We start from the raw sequence: 15,735 nt of genomic DNA, 5'->3' as shown, positions 1-15,735 counted from the left end.
GAAAAGCTTTTACTTACAGGAATGCAGTGGGGCTTAATCTTTTTGTTTTTAAGGTGCAGTGATTTCAGCATCTACAATATAACTTCAGGCAGTCTGAAAAGAAACAGGTTAAAATCTCTTTCAGTTATAATTGGTATTTCAGATTTAATTAAAAATTAAACTTTCATAATGTTTCACCATCCAAAGCAATGCATTATCAGTCAAGCGTAGCCTTTTTTTTTTGTTAAAAGAAGCTCTTCCCAGAGTAGTTTGCAATGAAAGAAAAAGGGAAAAAGGCAATTGCGAGTAGCAAAATATATTTCTTCAGCAAAAGATCTCTGAATAATTTGGAAAGAAGCCTTCTGCCACTTAATTTTAACAATCAACCTTATACTAATTAAAAAAACACCAAAAAACCCACAATTAAAAAAGACAGAAAAACACCACCACATACCGAAGACTGTGAGGATAAAAATGTTAATTTCAGCAAAACAAGGACATTGCTAGGACCAGAACATACGCACCAAAAGGGAAAATATGGTTTTACATAATGCCAGCCAACAACATTTTTTACAAATTCGTTCTACAGCATGCAGCACTTTCAGACTGTTGCATGGAGGAGCAGAGAAAGACAAGTTCAAAAAGAGGAAAGCTGTTTTTAAAGTGTATAAGGCAAAAGGTCCCTTGCAACCTTTTGTTAAGGGATATGAAATAGCTCATCTATAAAACTGCATGGTTTCTTATCATGTAAAATAAATGTCACATTACTGTGCAAAACAGATGATTAAGAAGTGGTAGCTGTAGACCCAGCATCTGAACAGATGCAAAAAAATAATTTTTTTTTCAAAATGCAGTTGAAATAGTTGGAATGACAATAAAACTCCAGGGGTTGTACCATAAATATGAGTTTAAATGTTAGAGTGGAGTTTAAAACCTGTGGTTTTAATTATATCTAATTATAAAGGCTCCAAAACCAGGAGAAATGAGAAAAACAAAAAAATATTAATAATAAATTAAAACAATTTTGCAATAAGTTGTCAGGATTTGGCCTCGTAATAACAAACCATACAGCAATATACACAGACACATACCATGTACCAATGACTCATTAAAGGAACAAATCAAAATTTCATTAAATTTTATTTTTAAAAGGTGACAGCAGAACTTGCCTAATTTACCCCATTCAAAGTCAAAGCTATTCTCCTCACCAGCAGCACACTCACAGAGATGGTCAAATAAATCCTGGATGCAAATCTAATAATGTTTTTAAATGTACCACAGGCTGGGAGCAATTCCTAAGCGTAATTTTACTTTGTTCTCCCATAAGTAAAAAGCCAATTCCTCAGACTCACTGTTATATGAGAGTTCTCAATCCATCTTCATGGATGTTTAAAATAAAACGCATTGTTTCAGACAATATACTGTCACACAATCGTGTTCATACACACACTGACACCACAAACAAACAGGAGCTCACAAACTTTTTTGTAGGTTTAAGTTTTCCACTCTGTCGAGAAAAGAGGTATTGAAGAGCAGGAGGGCGAGCAGAGACCATGGAAGGGGACAGCACAGGAAGAATCAGAAACAATTCTTGAGCATTTGAATGAACAAGAGCCCCGTGATAGAGGCACTAGGATGATGCTGCCACAAGATAATCTTCATAGGCTTGGATGAAATTTTTCCTGAAGGAACCATCTGACACAGATGTTCCACTTCCTTTAGAGAACCTTAGGGCAAACAACTTTCCTTCTTTCTCCTGATTGAAATCTAATAAGGTAGACAAACAATGAAGAAATTCAGGCAAAAAAACTGGTAAGTCCATCAGTAGCAGGCAGCAGCACAACTGCCACATAAATGATAACAGTTTCAGCCTCTGAACTTCCATTTCTTTCACTTTCTTTCCCTTCCAAATTTACCCCTTTTCTAACATCGTCAGGACTGTAATGCTGGCTTGCTGGCAGGGAAGGAGAGGGGCAGCAGTATTTAAAATCCAAAGCTATTTCTTCTAATGAATGCAGGGAAAAACTGACCTCAACTGAGAAAACAAAGAGCATTCACTGAGGGTGAAATGTATCCCTGTGTAGAGAGCCAGCATAGAGACTGCACCACTGAAGCCCTATTCCGATGACCTAAATAGGAATAAATTGGTGCATGGACTTCACCACAGCAAATTTTGTCCAAAATCTCCATTTTCTTGTAGAGAACATGGAAACACATTGCCCTTTCCTGTCAAAACACAAAGGCATAGCACCTCCTTCCCAGGCTGGGCACAATCCTGACAACTGCTCATCAGCGTATCTCCCTAGTAGTTTTAACCTGAAGTCTTTTGTGCTTTGCCCACGTTCTTCTGATTGGAAAGGGAAAAGAGGGAAAGCAACATTTGGCATGACTCTTTTAGTTAGCCTGAGGTTTAAGTGCCTGCAGTCAAAATGCTCCTTCTCCTCAAGGCAGGCTTAATTAGCAACACACTGTGATTCTTCTAATACTAGAAACGGAGCCTCGGAAAAAGCTCTCTGTAAGAACTTCCCTTCCTATGCACAGGTGAGGATGCTTAACACTTGTGGGGCAGGAAATCATGATTGTTGAGTGAAAGGGGTGCCCTAATCCCCTGGTGGAAAGAAGGAGACATGACTCAAGAACAGTCAATGAACTTTGTTTGAGAGAAGCCCAAGAGCTGGAATTGCAAGACTAAGGAAGCATGGCAGGTCAGGAACGAGGCACACGGGTAAAATGTTAACAACAGAGCAAGAGTTACCTCTTACCAAAGGCCTTAAAAACAAATATCAGAAGGTAAACAGCTTTCACTTTTCACAGTCTGAAAACTGTGAGAGGAAAGCTACCAACTCTACAATGACTGAAGTTCATTAGCAATATTCCACTACTTGCATGGGCTCCTGACTCTACTTTGTTAATTTGCCTAATTCGTTATTGGGAAACACTTCAGAAGATGTCAGCCTTCTGCAAAATCTTAGCAATAAAGAAGTTCCATATCTGTAAAGCTTTGATTTTTGCTTGAGTACCTTAAGTCAGCTGGATCAGGTCAGTTAGAGTCATATATAGCTGATTAGTTACGAGGAGAATGAAGACTAGAGGAGAATACAGTACAACGCTTTTTGATATCTTTAGAAATTTCTAGATGTAGAAATTATAACTTCAGTCAATTGATCTTTTTCAAGTTCACTTCTTGAACTGGAAATCAATGATGAAGCCACTGCCACAAGTAACTATTCAAAGAAGGTAAAATATTGATGTCCTTACTCAAGAAACAAACCTCATTGATAATACTAAGGAACCTGTCTTCAACAACCAGGGAATAAGGGAAAGGGAAGGCACTGGATGACAAATGGACACACACAAACAAAAACCATAGCCCTTTACCTTCAAGAGAGTATTCAAAAACTCATGACCTCAATCCAACTTTAGAATCTAAATAATTACTTAGGATATAGCCCAGAATAATTGTGTCACAGAAACAAAAAGGGAAAGTCAATTGTACAAGCTCCTCCTCTAACAACAAATATACAAACTCTGAAATTGGAACCAGTATAGACATACCAGCACAATTCTCTGTTCAGGTTCACTGGTAAAACAAAAGAACAAATCTTATTAACACAGATATAGCATTACTTGACTGCCTTTTTTTAGGTGAATGCACTTTAGCTGGTATTAGTTCTCTATAAACAGCTTTATTTTGGTCACCTGTCCCTTGTCTGAGTGGACAGAACAAAAAAGAAAATAAATAAATAAATGCCATTGCTTGAAAAATCCTACCAAAAAGTTTGAATTGGAGCTCTTACTACCCTTTCAAAAATATCTTGGAATTTAGTTTATTTCCAGTTCTGCCTTCAAACTCATTTGTGGCTCAAACCAGAGTCACAGAGCCACTGATGGGAGAAACCTGGGGGACTCTGTAATTTGGCAGAATAAGTGCAGAGAACAACCTACAGCACTGTGCTGGGATCAAGGGTTCCTCCCACTGCAGGAATGGACAATACTAGATTGAAAGCTTCTTTGTCAAAATGGTAAATCTCCATCTGTTATTGGTTCACTGCAAAGATGAGTGCCCACAGAGATTTTTTCTTTCTCATGGCATTCATCCTTTGAGTTTACTTTCCCAGTGAAGATGACATCCATTACAAATTTTAATTTCTGAACCATGGCTGTTTCAGATACAAAAGCATTTTAATCAGGAAAAAGGTGTATTTTTGGCTACAATTCACACACATCCCACTTTCCCCAATAGTATCTGAACTATTTTTGTTCTGGTATGATAAAACCTGCCTTTGGGCGAAGACTAAGACTCCTTGAAATCTCAGTTTCAGAAAGTTAGACACAATCAACTGTATAAAAGCTGCAATGCAAAATCCACTCTAACAGTCACTTGGAAACAGGTACTGGATGCAACTTCACCACAAGGGCCCTCAAACCTGTTAAATGTGTTGGATCCCTGAACAGCACAGTCCACTCCCCTCATTTATTCCTACTGCTAACAGAGTAAGCAACAAGCACTTGAGAAGCCCAGCTGTGAAAGCACATGAGAAGCATAACTTCTCAACCAACAGAAAAGTTGGTCTCTGTAACTGCACTTAGGATCTGACCTGGACTCCTAAAGTTTAGGAGTTTAATGGGTAGTTCTCTTATGGTTCAGTGGGACCCAGCATCCTTCTAAATACCTCTTGAAGCTTTCCTCCTACGCAGGGGCGATGATGGTAATCAAGTTGGCTGCTGAAAACCATGATATTCTTTATTCCAACTGTTTTCTTGCACAAGCTGTCCCTAGATCCTGTTTATGTTCCCAAGGAACAGGAACAGTGACAGCATGCAGCTTTCACGAGGCCTTGCCCAAACAATTCTTTCTCTAAAGATACAGCTTTTTTGTGAAACAGCTCTGAAGCTGATATTCACTGAGCATCCCTTGGAATACAGCTTGAAGACTTTACTTATGCCCTTTACAAGCTATTGTAGCGTATAAGCTTCTCCCACTTCTTTTCAAGGTTCATAATGCTTTGATCTTCACAGCCTCACTGCTCTTGCTGAATGGTGTCATCTCCCATGGCTCACATTATCTTTAGTGCATAAAACGATAATACCTGTTAAGAAGCAGGCTCTATCACATAATCACAGCAGAACCTTCACATTTATTCTGGTTTAACAGAGAAACTTACATCAATAAATGTTTCATTGTGCTGGGTATTTCAGTGTGGTGACAAACTGGGCGGATAAAGGAAATGTGGTGGATATAATTTGTTTGGATTTTAGCAAGGCCTTTGACACAGTACCACACAGGAAGCTCATAGAGGCACTGGAGAATTATGGTCTGAATGCCATTACAATAAGGTGGATAAAAACTGTCTGACAGATAGGAAGCAATGAGTTATTAATCAATGGTATTACAAAAGAATAGAAAGAAGTATCTACTCTGATGCTGAGCAATAGGTGCTAGGATTATTATCCCTACATAAATTCATTAAGGTTGAGAAAAATAATGTAAATATTGACAGCATCCAAAACAGATGATTCAGAAAAAAAAATCATCAAATGGGAAAGGAATCAAAATTGTATGATCCAAATAATGGAGATGTGCATGAGCCAGAACAACATGGTATTTAATATATCTTAAAATATAAAAAAAGCTATCAAAAGCCAATACAGAATTTTGTTTCAAACTCAGAAATAGAAGGTTCTCACTGTGTTTGCTTGACTTCATAATGTTACTATGCACTGGTATGGTCTAGTTATGAAATTGGCTCCCTTGGAAAACAAAATAATATATTTCAGTCACTGTGATAAGGGACAATCATCTGGCCTATTTTCTTAGAATATTAGTATTAATGATTAAAATTTTAGAGTAATCACATATGACATCCTTAAATTCTTCTTTGGAAACGGGGTACTCTTTCAGTTGTAGTTCCTGAACTTCAACGGCCCTGCACAGCTAAAGCCATTTTGTTGCTCATTTCTGATACAGGAGATGACATTGAGCTATCCCCACAGAAACACAGTGTACACTCAAAGTTTAATGGGTACTATCTCTCAACTTCCTTCACAGATCTGCCCCCAAAAAATTCAGCCTGACCCTTACCTGTGAAAGGGCAAGATCCTGGGTGAAAGGTAATGTATGTAGGTGGAATGAAAAACCCTGGAGCAATGCACCTAAATCTCATGGGACATACAGCAGAGAAGGTCAAAGTGATAAACCTTTGTTTGGAAATCTAGATATCCCTAAGTGTTGAGCAATGAAACACAGCAGTTGACTATTTCCAGGACAAAATCATCAACGTCAGTAAGATGTGAAGTTCACTGTATCCTACCTCTTTCTCTTTCCTTTTGTGGAGAATGTACCCCTAGCACCACAGCCTCTGCTTACTTGTGCCACTTCAAGAATAAGGCCAAAATAACTTTTAATGCTCTCTTTCTTGAGACAGCAAAACTGAGTTAGTGAGTGAAAGCTACATATTTTCAACTGTAAGAGATTTAGGAAAGTTGTTGCAACTCTTCCTCTTGACTTGCTGTTCATGGTCATTGTCTTGACATGTGACATCAGGAGACTGTACCTGACAATCTCAATCACCTGTGGTTTTGGGACCTTTGATCTTCTCCTAAGATCGCCAGTATTTTTTCTACCCTCACACAGCAGCCTAAGCCCATCTCTTCTCCCTGACCAGCACCTGCTTCTCCCCATCAACACTGTGATAATCTGCCTTGTCCATATTGCAGAGCTTCCATTTTCTCTTCTTGCTGCAGGCTAAGAAGGGAATAAGATGAAGGTGTGACACTTCCTTCATAGGAAAAAGAGACAGTGAGGCAAGTGTATTAGCAGAGAGGCATGAATTTGTGGGTTTCATGCCAGAGAAGTGGAAAGAATCAGAGGTGGCAATATCCACTTCAGATGTCTGGAGTAGCAAGTGCATGTGTGGCTTCTGTGGTTCCGAGGGACTTCAGATGGACAGTAGGTCCATCACTGTCATGCTACCCTAAGCAGAAGCCTTATCTCCACAGGTCTACCTTGGGAGGAACTTGGGATTCTGATGTGTAAGAAGGGCCATGCTATCTTTTAAGAGTAAGTAAAATTAATAAAAAAGCAAAGTCAGGAGTACAGGCTAAGTTTGGACGTCATACAAGCAGGTGCGTCACAAGTGGTATCAGAACTTTTCCAGACTGCACATGGACAGATTTTATTCCACCACAGGCAGAAGCACAAATCAATGCTGTCTTCTACTTCAGCACATTATTTATGCTTTTGCCAGAAGGCCATTAACCTGAAGCCCAAAACCAGCTCCATCTTGCACAATGTCATGCACTAACCATGCCCAGAAGTTTCACATTATTTCAGTTTATGTAACTGCCATATTAAACTCAAGGCCCAAGGAGGATACTGAACAATATCTTATTGTACAGGCTATTGAGATTCAATATTACAGGGACAATGCTACCAACCTCCTCCAATTTCATTCATCTCAGAAATCTTTGCAAATTTAATACCAGAGGACTTTGAGACCTTTGGACTGTACTGAAAATCTGCTGCTTAAACTTTTAATGTAACATTGATGCAAGCTCTCAAATACCTCCCAATAAAGTCCATATATGTAATTCTGGTTTAATTAGACATCATCCTACAAGAAGAGAAATTCAAACCCAGCTGGAACTGCATAAAAGTTCAGGGAAGTTCAGTTCCTGCACTGTGATTTGGCAAAGCTCTATTGTAATTTTTTCCCCAGAAACAATGCAGAAAAAAAAAAAAAGCGAATGTATCAGCAATGATTTGAACTGATCACTGTGTCAGGACAGGAAATAATATCTGGAAGAAAAAAAGGAGAACACAATCTTCCATTTACTTTCAATATTAGTAAAAACAAAGATTTTTATACTGTCAGCCACATCCTGCAAAATCTAGGTAATAAAGCAACAGCATAATGACTAGATAAGTTTAAAATGGATTTTTAAAAAGAATGGCTACTATTTTCTGAAGACAAAATATATCTAAATACATTGCAGGACTGGATTCAGAAACCTCAGCATCCCGTTGGCCTGGTCCAATACAAATTACATTTGTAGTTATTCCAGGGACCTTGAGATATGCAGTGCACACACTTAAATCTATGTAATATTTATCTCTGCTTCAGATACTTGAGATGAGGAGTACATGGTATGAGCTCAGGTTCATGGGCCTTTTGCAAAAACTGAATTGCTTGAAGTTGCAAAACTAAAATTCACATTGGCTCCATTTGCCCTACAAAAAACCAAAACACACCTAACATACAACAGAATGTTATTAGAAAAAAAAAGGTTGGGTATTCGACTTGTTCCATAACCTATGTTTAAACAGATGAGATCACATTTATCATCCTGGTGGTCAACCAAACTACAGAATTAAAACTGGTATATAATTTTTTAGCAGTAAAAAAATTCTAACAAAAATCCCTGTACAGAAAAACACAAAATTAAGTTCCATCGTGTTAACACTAACACTGGACAAAGTCTGTAAAATCATATGCTAATTGCATTCCAGGTAAAGAAGATGAGAAGTTCAGATATGCAAATGGTAACTAAATTTCTAATAAAATAACAACTTCAATCTTTTTCAAGTCTTTTCCAAAATACCAGAAGTGATTAGAACACATTATGGACCAGTCACTTGCCAAGTTTCATGTTTGAAATCAAAGCTGTTTTAAAATTTCCCGAACAACAAAAAAAGCATTTTAAAACTGGTAACATTCAGTCATGGTGATATAAGCAAATACCAGCCAATCTGAATTTTGGAACATTCTTGATCTAATGCCTTTATGTTGCAACGAAGCCCAGAAAAATATTTCAGGCCCAATTGCTGAGACAGTGAAAATAATATTCATAAATAAAAAAGGATCATTTACATATTATACAACTACATTTTTTATATCTTCAATATACTTTGAAAAATTAAAAGGATAGATCCTTTAGGACCTTTGTTGTCACAACTGAGATGCATCTTCATTTACCCCATTTACCAAAGATGAACCCACCTGTAATTTGTATGGAAGAGCTAAAATTCTTCTTTTTCCCTCCTCTGCACCTCCCACAGAAAGAACTCAGCACTCTTCAAGCACTTTCTCTACAAATAACTATAAAAAGGAAGTGGGTCTATCAGGGAGGAACTGTGTAGTTTCTTTGCACGTGCTGAGGAACTCTTTCTGAATTAATGCAGGCCAGCACCATCTCATGCTCTGCTGCCCTCCCTTCCCCATTAAACAATGCATAAGGAACAAAATTTAAACCTGTACCTTCCACACTAAAAGCACTTGTGAAATACATGAAGGACACAGAACACCAACTGCTATTTCACTCTGGGCTACCTTTTAAAATATTGCTGGCTATTTATTCTAACATAAGCAAGCAAAAGAATGAAATATGATAAGAAGCCAAAATTTAGGGCAATAGTTTACAATAAAAAGAGCAACATTCTAGGAGTCACATGTACCTATAAATTCTCATTATGCATCTGTGTGTACTAATAGACACTATTATATAAAATAGCATATTATTTAACATCGAGTGAGTGGAAGTTTGGTTTTAATTACATGTAGTCAACTGTCCCTATAATCAGTTGGTAGAATAACAGGGCTAAAATTTCCAAGCAAATTCAGCCTTTCCTCCTTGAATCTGAAAATTCTTTAGAAACACGCTTTCTTTTCCATTTAGAGATTCAGTAATGCCAACAACAGATACATTATTCTCCCAGCAGATCTGAAGATGCTGGAGCAGAACTCTGAAGTCCAGCTGCCAGATCTTCTGCTGTAGCCATCTGACACAAAACTCTCCCTTCGCGCATTTCTCTCTTTTAGCTGAAGTTTTTACTCTTTAACAATGCCCTATGACATTAATGTCTCTATATTTTCTGACTGACTGAACCTCATATTTGGGCAAGAAAGTAAATTTCCATTTCCTGAGCTATAACTGAAACCAGCCTGGGGTTTTATGTAGTCAGCGATCTCCTTTCTGTCCTCATTGACTGTAAGTCTGTATTAAATATACTGCAATAAATAACCAGTACAGTAGGGCCCTGATGTTCACAGAAAAAAAAAATAAATATATCTAATGTGAATTACAGGAAAAAAGTTGTATTTTTCTTAGTTCTAAGCCACATTAAATCCAAAAGAAGGAACTGCTACACAGTAAACGTGTACAGAATTATTTCCTAGCTCTGCAGGCTGCAGAAAATTCCATCTTACATAAGATGGCACCAAGGCCACTTAAACATATTAGCCTACTAAATCTGCATCCTTGTTGTTCTTAAAATCCTAATGCAATGTGCCAGATTGCTATTTGTAGGACTTCTGAAGAACCATGCATTACCACCATTTTTCTAAAAGGAGGATGACAGTCCACATACCATTGGTGAGACTCTTGCTGATGGCCTGCAGAAAACTCATTAGTCACACTGCTCTGGCTCATCTTATTTCCAGTTCCTAAACTTCATCTGAAAACAACTTCACCAGCACCAGCCCATGCCCCACAAATACAAAAAAACAAATCCCCCACAAAACCAGCTAAAAGCATATTCAAGATTTAACTTTGCACTAGAAGCAACCCCAGTTAGTTCCTGAACAGAAAACTATACAAGCTAACCTGGAGGAGAGAGAAGCCTCACATCTGCAAATAAGAGGAGAATTGCCTCTCATTTCCTAGGATGTCACCCACAATAAGGTGTGTCCACATCAGGAAAAAATAAAGAACCCTATCCTTAAGTTCCTAAAAGTATAGTTTCAATTAGGAAGGGTTCTTGGCTTTGAGCTACCACTCTGCTAAAAATATATCTGTTCAGGAAATGCATTACTTTTGAAGGTGATTTCACATACAATCTGTAAACACGTTGCCCTTTTAGGTAAAATGGCAATTGTTTGAAAACCAGAAGCCAGAAACATTAAAGTGGAAGGGATCTTTAAAGGCAGTTTGCAACCCAAAAATTTGAAATCTGTGCCTTTTTTTGTTTTCTCTAAAAAAGAGTCTGAAAGGACTAAGTAAAGTACAGATGGGCAAAGAAGAAGAATGAGAAGAAATTCTCTCACTTTTGCCTTGAAGTTTTGTTTTATGCACACATAGATATATATACACATATATAAAAGAAATGCAGGTGGTCTTTTCTTTTCATAACATTGTAGGCATCTGTGAGGGACAAGGTTTGTAGCAATCCCAAATTTTGTCATGTTTTATGCAAATTTCGTGTTATCACTTTATCAGATATGGTTTTTAAAGAAAACTTAAAATTCACCCAGTTCAGGTTACAAGTATAATGCTATCATAGTTTCCTTTACTATTTTTTTATTTTAAGGAATCTTTATTTTTCTTTTCTCTTATCCAGTCCCAATGTAGTTTGAATGCTACGATACTGTTTTATTGGAAGGTATGGTGGACAAATTCTGGTTTGGTTGGTGTAGAACACTGTATGATTATATCTAATATTAAACTTGAAGATGTTAAGAAACAGAGTGATTTCTATTCTTCCAGCTGGTCAAAATACTGTTAGTTAATTTTCTAGATTCAAGTTTTTAAGTGATAGTTGGAAAAATATGGGATTGTTAAGAACCAACTGTTCGAATACTCAGTGGTAATAGCTAATAATGATTAAGAACTATTTGCTATACATAGTGTTAATGAATGCCAGTCTAGTAAAGGTTAGCTTTTAAACTTTAAGCTGGCCTGACTTACCAGTCTTCTAAATATTTGTTTGCTGTAACTGATGCCAACACCCAGCTTCTCAGTGCACAGCTCACATGTTGCATCCCATGATCAAATAAGAAAAGGGAGGGATGGGCTCCAGCATTACAGACAGGTGACAGGAATAAAAAAAGCCTTCATGCTTTACTTTTCACAAATCTGCCAGTGTACAATCAAAAAAAAACCACCGCAAGCAAGTAAACTCAAGTAATCTGTTTCAGCAGATTTCAGTAAGTCACTGATAGCACGGGAAGAGTTAAACAATTCTCTCCTAATTTTCCAGATATTTTATTAAAGGGAATGTAGTATTCAGGTAAACCTTTCAATCCCACAAATTATCTTAGGTCTCCTTTCTTCAAGCTGCACAGTCCATATCCAAACTGCCTTTGAATCAGAAAAACATTTTCACCTGCATTATTCAAACAGCAGAACCTGCCTAAATCTTTCAGTATGAATCATTATCAAGGCAAATGACAGCGTATCTTCAGAAAATATTGACAGCCTGTTTACCACTACCTTCTACCTTCTCAGTATTGGGCAATAAAGAACCCTGAGATCCTCAGTCAGGAATCTGAAAATTACCATCATCCCATGCAGAGATCGATTACAATCAATCAGTATTTTCTTACTGCATAAAGAGACAAGTGGTTTGCCAAAGGTCATAGAGCAAATCATTGGTTGAGTCTGGAATAACTAAAGATATCCTGCCTCTGGACACCAGCTTTTCCTTTGGTTTCCTTAAGGCTAAAATTGTGCTGCCTGAATACATCCTCTCACTAACACTCTTAATTTACCAATTTCAACCAGATTTGCTAGAGCATTATCACCCTGAATAAAAAAGCTGATTCCTATAAACTTCATAAAATTAAAAAAAAAAAAAAAATGAAATAAGCAGGGGTAGAGAGAGACAACTAATTTCCCCCACACAGAACCAACAACACAAGTTCATACCTCAAGCACCACAAAACTGGATTTATAAATACCTCAGAACTCAGGAAATATTCTAGTGAGAGGTCGCACCTCCCTGTAAGAGAATGGACAGGGCAGAAAACAACATGATCTGCAAGAGAGGAGGTGCCCCAGGATTGAAATGCAGCCCTGGAACCTACCAAGTTTTGAGTGGGGGTCTAAAAGAATAGATTGGCAGTGAATCTCTAGTGTCCTTTCCACAATTTATGAGATTTTTTACTTATTTCTCTTGGAAAAACAGACTATGTGAAATAACAGTTTGACTTCTATGTTCCCTCTTTTAGGCATCATTAACCATTTCAGGGTGTTGTTATAAAAGACAAGCCTAAAAATAATTTTTCTTCTCTGACAAGCAGTATGATTGCTCCATTAGCCAATACCATCACTTTTCCAGAAGCTGTCAGTAAAATGGCAACTGATACCTACATAGGAAATCTCTGCAATGCCTCAGGTCACACAGTGTGACAGCCATGTGTGAATGCTGACTACTGTGTACACCAAACTTCACTTTCCCCATCCATATTTCTTTTCTTTTCCTTCCCAATCATGTGACTCAAAGGATTGTGATGTAGCAATCCCCAAGCTGAGAACACATTTATACCTTAATCAAACCTACACCATATGCTTCAAGATGCCTAAAGAACTGGAAATTAAAAAGAAAGAACCAGTCCTTTTCAGGGCTTCTGCCTTTTCCACTTGCACTCTGGAAGAGTACTGTATGGTCATCCCTTGTGACTGAAGTATCTGCAGATAGTTTTCCTCTCTGCTTATTTCATTACTGAGACCAAAATTCTGGCACATAATCCCATAGCTCCTGTTTACACCCAATACTGCAGAGCTTGAGCACTTTGCCAGAGAAGAAACTGGTGGCCTTCCATGCAACCTTCATGCATGGAAGTGGTGCACAGGTTTTGAAAAGTGTAAACACAGAAAGAGCAATGTATTCCAACCATGCTGGAGAACACCCTTCATTATCTGAACAGTTTCTTTTAGTCTTTCCTGAGTCAGAACACGATTACCACCTGTGGATTAACACTCAACAACATCTTTTTCTGGGAAGCAGTGTTTCTGAAAAGCATCTTGCTGTGCTAAAAATCTTAACAGGCTCATCACACAGGCAGTCATGACACACCCTCTTACTGTGATTTTTGTTTCCCATAATTAAGCTCCACAATAATAATTTGGGCAGCACTGGTAAGAGTGAAGAAAAAAATAGTATACTACCTCCTGCACTAGAAGGATAACATTAATTTAATCCTCAGGCCAAATGAAATTAAAAAAAAAAAAAAAGTATCTGAATATCCCCATCTAGTACACAAGCCCAGTATTTTATCTGAGCATGAAGTTGGTGGCTCAGGTCCCTCTGTTTCATTTTCTCCTGTGCTCTACTTTACATCCCAACTGTGACTGCATTCAGCAGCACACATGAGTGATTTCCAAATCATCAGCTCATATTTAGTCCCTATTTTCAACTGCACACTAGAGACCTGCACCTATTCCACAAATAGAAAGAATCCTAATGCTTTCCCCTAGGCTCCTGCTTAGGATTTCATTATTAATTATATTTGAAGGTTATACAGTTAAAATACTAACTTTTTTATTTGAACATTTATATTAAGCTGCTGAGATTTCTAGCAGCTTAGCAGCATTATTTCTGTATAAGAAAATAAGCCTCTTAAATTCTGCACGCAGGCCTCTCGTCTAAAATGAAGATTTTAGAAAGGCACTGAAAGGTAACAGTGAGTTAATGATGCCTTTTAGACTGAGACCTCCAAGTCTGATCCTGCAGAACTCTATCACTTATGCACCCCCTTGACCTGAAGCCCTTTCACCTGCTCTGCCAACGGTATCTGAATACAGATAAAGTTTAGCAAAAAAGTTACTTCCAGAAGATGCCGCTCAGATTCATTTCTAGTTACAATTCATTACGTGGATTTTGTATTTCCAATGCAATAAGAAGTTTAAATATTTGGTAGCAAATCCCAGAAGACTGTATTTAACTGTTTTATCCAGAGATAATCAAGGTTAGGCACAAAAGTCATCCTTCAGGAATGGTTCATATTATGGATAATATCATGGAAATTTTTTTGCAACGTGGATTTTGGCAAACAGAACAGATGACCTCAGCAAGGGAAGGCCAATGCCAACCAACTCCTATTTCACAACACAAACCGAAACTCCCAAATTTTCGATAATTGGCCAAATTTTGATTTTAGATATAAGCTAGAGTGAAACCAGAACACTGACATTTGTACAAAAATCCAGGATTATTTCTTATTTATGATGGTGTAAGAGAAGAGAATTTTTTTTACTGAGCCAATTTAATTCCTAGTCTTCTTTAATCAATGGATATAAGCCAAGAATTTGACACTTAATGGGTCAAATGCTGAAAAAAAATCTAAACAAAATTGTATCTGCAAAGAATGGACACAGGATTTTTTAGATACATATTTTATATTTATTAGTGACATCAAGACAAGCACCATCTTTCCATATATGAGAGACTGAAATCTAACCCACTGATTTTTTTTTTTTAGCCTTTGCCTCTTGGTACAACTCAAATAGATTTTTGCTCTTGAAACTTTTTGCCCAGGCTTTTGATTGCGATGTACAAAAAGGTTCATTTTCCTAGGTCAACTTCAGATTTCACAGCTGGACCTATCTACTGACAGACCTGTACAATCTCATGAAAAGTTCCCACCAGTTGCTTCCTCTCTTTAAAGGACTGTTGCTGGTCTGCAGCACTGAAGGTGCTCCCTGATCACCATGACCAGCTACAAACCCAAAAAAAAGTATCCTGATGGCATTGCTTTCAAGATGACAGCACCATAAAAGCACCCAACTGCTTTGAAAAATGAAAGTCCCTTCAAAAAAACGGGTTGACCCTCATACCTTGATAAACGAGAGTATACAAATACCAAACCATGCTCTCTTCACAAGATCACAGCCTGCCTTGGACCAGGTGACTGGGTCAAAGCAGAGGTTGCATCATTATAACTACTCAGAAGTTACAACTGTATTATGGTCTGGAAATTCATGTGTCGAAAAATATTACTGGAAGCATTAAATAAAATACACTTCATATACCGAGGGCTT

At 37.6% G+C, this 15,735-nt stretch overlaps 1 protein-coding gene across 16 annotated transcripts in view; it reads right to left on the bottom strand.

Moving 5' to 3' along the window:
- The window catches only part of ZBTB20 (zinc finger and BTB domain containing 20), a 471,839-nt gene that overhangs the window by 310,603 nt on the left and 145,501 nt on the right, over window positions 1-15,735 (bottom strand). For all 16 annotated transcript variants that reach the window (XR_014592711.1, XR_014592712.1, XM_083884711.1 and 13 more), the window contains one exon: window positions 18-93. The gene's annotated coding sequence lies outside the window, so the exon portion shown is untranslated. The remainder of the gene's footprint in view (window positions 1-17; window positions 94-15,735) is intronic.

This window comes from Zosterops lateralis (assembly GCF_965231275.1).
Source record: "Zosterops lateralis genome assembly, chromosome: 2".
Taxonomy (NCBI): Eukaryota; Metazoa; Chordata; class Aves; order Passeriformes; family Zosteropidae; genus Zosterops; species Zosterops lateralis.
This window is presented reverse-complemented; position numbering and strand designations above follow the sequence as displayed.